This window comes from Pteropus vampyrus, unplaced genomic scaffold (genome assembly GCF_000151845.1).
Source record: "Pteropus vampyrus isolate Shadow unplaced genomic scaffold, Pvam_2.0 Scaffold6, whole genome shotgun sequence".
NCBI classification, from domain to species: domain Eukaryota; kingdom Metazoa; phylum Chordata; class Mammalia; order Chiroptera; family Pteropodidae; genus Pteropus; species Pteropus vampyrus.
The window spans coordinates 14,455,228-14,460,625 of NW_011888787.1; positions in this window are offsets into that span (position 1 = coordinate 14,455,228).

Consider the following 5,398-nt stretch of genomic DNA (forward strand, 5'->3'; position numbering starts at 1 on the left):
AAATTCATACATTTATTTTAGTTATTTTCTTTAAAAATGGATTTTTTATCTGTAAGAAAACTTACTGATTAGCCCAAAAAGAAATGTGAGGGTTCAGTGAAAAAAATTCTTTTGGTCAACTTTCCGCAAAGATTTTCTCCTGCCACCCCTTTTTCTTTCTTTCATTCCTAAATGTAACTTGAAAGTGCACATGGGAAAAATCTATTTTTACATACATTTGGTTGGAAATCAAACACTGAGGGAAAAGCCTAGATTTCAACTGCACAGCCATATTTTAAATTTGGACTCAAATAGAGCATCATAGATCAGGAATATAACCACTTTGTGTAGATTGGCTTTTTTGTCTCTGAGTGCCATTCTTAAATATCCATCACTCCTGGAAAGGCTTTGTCAGGAATTGTGAGCCATCATCATTTCCCTCATCTCCTCAGCTTCTGTGCTGCAGCGTGCCAGCCAGCTCTTTTTTCTCTAGTTCTTTACTAGAGCAGCATTCCTTAGGCATTTCTTAGCACTTGAAGAGCTGCAGTCAGCACTTTCCTGGAGTGGGAAGATCAAGATTCCATCCAAGGAATTGCAGGAAAAACTGAAATAGTTATGGGCAGGGAATCAGTACATATTACATTTCTCCATATCAACTGAAAAATTGTCACTGAACCCTCACATTTCTTTTTGGGCTAATCAGCAAGTTTTCTTTCAGAGCTCAATGTGTATGTACTCTGTGGATGTCGGACTTACCCTATTCTAATTATCCAAAGAGGTCTATTTAAGTAATCTGTTACCGTGAAAATGCCATAGTCTTAGAGAGAAAAGACTCTGAATCCAGCCCGTTCTTATCAACATGATTGTTGTGAGGGCTGACAGTGAGACAATATGTAGGGGATGGGGGTGGGTAGTACAATATGAAGCACTATAGACACGTAATTATACAATCTCATCACTGAAACAGAACTCACCAGCTTTCTCTATAGGCATGCCTCATAGAACGGAAATAATTTTACTTCCATGTCAGGTTCCTATAAGTAGCACCTATGTTTGCCAGGCCAGAGGAGATCTCAAAATGTCCCACCTTGTAGTCATGAGGTGGCATAGTGATAAAGACTTAGACCATGGAGTTCAAATCCTGACTTCTTTGTTCACTAATCATGGGGTCCTGGGTTAGTTACTCAACCTTTCAAGCCTTAGGTATCTCATATGTAGAACTGTGATATTGATTGTATCAATACTTAAGGTTGATTTAAGAGATTATATAAGACAAGCCTTGTGAAAGTGGTTAGTATACAGTAAATTATGAAATTAACTATTATTAATTTGTTATTACCAAAGACAAAAGTTAATCATGTGATACTGAGAGGATGCCTAACATTTTATTTTTCTTCCCTGTGAAAGCAGTTTGCCAGAGGGCCTGGGGTACTTTCTCTAAGAGCTCATGCCAGCACTAGCTGCTGGGTAGATGTTTTTTGTTTTGTTATATTTTGTTTTTTATGTTTTTTTTCTATTGTTGTAGTTGTTGTTTTGCTTTTTTTTTTAACCCACCCTCTTTTTTATTTGCCATTTAGTTTGAGGACATTTTAATTTGAATTCAGCCTCTTGGCCTCTACCTTCTCCTCATTCCACATTCTAACAGAAATGAAGAATGATGAATATTTTACAGATATTATGACTATATTTTCTGCCCAGTGTCTGACATTTTATGGTTTTATTTACGCATTTATTTATATGAATAATCTTATGAGAGAGAAATAATAAAACCACATTAATTATACATTTGTTTAAATTTAATTTTTGAGAAAAAGATAAAAAGATATGAACTATATTCTGTTTTGAAAATCTCATATATGTGGTCATAATACTCATGGATTTATGAATTAGATGGATGACATTAACCTCATTAAGTTTTCATAAGCTACAGTTTAAAACACTTTATTTCCTACAAAGTGACTAAGGAAATAGTTATTAGATCATAAAGCTCACCACCACTGAAAAAACAGGTTGGAAAATCAGGTAAGAGAATTGAAAGACTAATTTCAGGGAATCTATTATTGTGGGAATTTTTTTTTTTGTGGGAATTTTTTAATGCACTTGTTGAAGGCCTGTGTTTATTTTATGTTAATCTATTAATAGAGATGCTATTGAGGACCTGATCCAGATGGGGACAATTAGAATTTTAGGACCAAAGAGATTTGGGAAGGATGGAAGTTAATAAGGAAATACATGTATTTCATTGATAGATTTGCTCATATATGAACTTGGAATGAGCTAATAGGAGATGGCTCACATCTACATACCTTCGTTTTTACTATACTTATAAGCACATACCTTGCTGAGATGTCTAGTCCATCAACAAGTGCCACACAAAGGACCTCCCAGGTATTCCATTCACCTGTCCTCTTTTTCAGGATATTATCTTTATTTTTGGGATCCCCATTTCCTTATTTCTTCCTCACTCATTAACCTGTTTCATCCCTCTGTTGTGCTCTTCCACATATACTCTAGAAAGGCTGTTCCCTACAAGGTCTTTAGAGACCTCTAGTATGGCAAATCCCATGGGCAATGTTCAGTTCTCTCCATACTTGATTTTTCTGTGGCATTTGATACTACTCCTTCAAGTTTCTCACAATTATATATTTTTTGTAGGATCCTCCTCTTCCACTTAACTCTTAAATGTTGATATCTCTATGGTTAAATCTTTGATCTTTTCTTCTCATTTTATAAATATTCCTCAAGTATATAATAGATATCCTCTTACATGCCAATGACACATACACATATTTTTTTTAAATAATCTTTTTAGTTTTCAATAACTGTTGACATACAATATTATATTAGTTTCAGGTGTACAACATAGTGATTGGACAAATATGTAGCTTATGAAATGATCACTGCAATAAATCTAGTACCCACCTGACACCATCCCTAGATTACATTGTAGTTCTGACAATATATTTCTTATGCTGAACTCCATCCCATGACTATTTTGTAACTACCAATTTATACTTCTTAATCCCCTCCCCTTTTTCACTAATCTCCCAACCCTCATCCCTTCTGGCAACCATCCAAATATTCTCTGTATCATTGAATTCTTTTTTGTTTGGTTTGCTTATTTTTTTGTTTTTCAGATTCTGCATATAAGTGAAACCATAAGGTGTTTGTCTTTCTCTGCCTAACTTATTCTACTCAGCACATGTTGCAAATGGCAAGATTTTATTTTTTTTGTGCTGAGTGATATTCCATCATATATCTGTACCACCTGTTTATCCATTTATCCAATGATGGAAACCCAGGTGGCCTCCATATTTTGGCTATTGTAAAGAATGCTGCAATGAACATATGGATGCACATGTCCCTCTGAAATAGCATTTTGGGTTTCTTCAGATAAAAGTGAGATTATTGGGTCCTTCTTGGTCTCTTATTATAGTTTTTGTTTTAAAGTCTACTTTGTCTAATGTAAGTATTGCTACTCCAACTTTTTTTCATTTCCATTTTCATGAAATATCTTTTTCCATCCCTTTACTTTCAGTCTATGTGCGTCTTTCAATCTGAAATGAGTCTCAGATAGGCTGGGTCTTTTCTTACCAATTCAGCCATCCTATGTCTTTTGATTGAAGCATTTAATTCATTTATGTTTGAAGAAATTATTAATAGATATGTAGTTTTTGCCATTTTAGTATTCATATTTTTGATCTCCCCCCCCCGGCCCCCCGCCTTTTCCTTCCTAAAGAAGTTCCTTTAATATTTTGTAATACTGATTTGGTGTTGATGAATTCCTTCAGCTTTTTCTTGTCTGAGAAGTTCTTTATGCTTCAATTCTAAATGATATCTTTGCTGGGTAGAGTAACATTGGTTGAAATATTCGAGGTGATATTCACCTCGAATATCACCTCGAATATTTCATGCCAATCTTTTTTGGCCTGAAAAGTTTCTGTTGGGAAATCAGCTGACAGTCTTATGGGAGATCCCTTGTAAGTAACTAACTGCTTTTCCCTTGCTGCTCTCAAGATCCTCTCTTTGTCTTTAACCCTTGGTATTTTAATTATGATGTGTCTTGGTGTGGGAAGTTTTCAGTCATTATTTCTTGAAATAGGTATCCAATTCCTTGTTCTCACTCTTCTTCTGATACCTCTATGATGCAAATGTTGGTACACTTGATGTCCATAAGTCGCTTAAACTATCCTCATTCTTTTTGGATTCTTTTTTTCTTGTTACTGTTTGATTAGGTGTTTTCTGCTATCTTTGAAATTGCTGATTCAATCCTTTGCTTCATCTAATCTGTTGATTTCCTCTAATGTATTCTTCTTTTCAGTTATTGCATTCTTCATTTCTGACTGGTTCTTTTTTATGTCTTTTATTTTTATTTTTATGTTTCTTATCTCTTTGTTGACATTATTGCTGAGGTCATTGAGCATTCTTATAACCAGTATCTTGAACTCTGCATCTGGGCGATTGCTTATCTTCATTTCGTTTAATTATTTTTCTGGAGCTTTCTTCTGTTCTTTCATTTGGGATATATTTCTTCGTGTTCCTATTTTGGCTGCCTCCCTGTGTTTGTGTCTATGTATTAGGTAGGGCTGCTATGTCTCCTAGTCTTAGTAGAGTGACCTTATTTAGTAGGCATCCTATGGGGCACAATAGCGTAGTCTCCCTGGTCACCTAGCTGGGTGCTCCAAGTGTGTCTCTTATGTGGGCTGTTTAGCCCTCTTGTTGTAGTTGAGCCTTGGTTGCTATTTGTATGTCAATGGGAGGGACTGACCCTCAAGCTGTGAGGACTGGCCATGACTACAGTGGAGGAGCAGTTGTGCAGGGGCTAACCCTATAGAACAAGATTCGCTTTAGCAGGGATCTGGTGCCTGCCCAGTCTGCCCTTTAGGAGTATCATTCCCAAAGGTAGGCAGGTGATGCTCCAGAATAGGCAGGGTCTCAGGGTATCACCTGGGCAGAGAGACCAGTGTTAGCCTGGTTGATGGAGACTCAGATATGGCAACTGCCTGTGTCTGAAGCGGGGAGGGGGAGGGCTCAACAAAGGAACAATGCCCTCTGCCAGCACTTCTCTGTGGGAGAAAGCTGCCCCTCAAGCCCTTATCCTGAAGCCAGGCAATTCAGTTCCTTTCTGTATGTCCCTGGTGCCTTTCAACCAGTGCTTGAGCTCAGAACAAATGAGTCCTTCAGTGAGTAAATCTGTGCATGGGCCCTTTAAGAGGAATGCCTAAGACTCCAGCAGCCCACTGTCTCACTCAGTCACAATCTCTGCTGGTTTTCACAGCCAGAAGTTATGGGGACTTCTCTCTCTGGCATTGGAGCACTGTCCTTGGGAGCCTAGTTTGGGGCTGGGACCCCTCACCTCTCAGGGGGTCCTCTGCAGCCAGAGATATTTCTTTGGATTCCCAACCATCATATGTGTGTG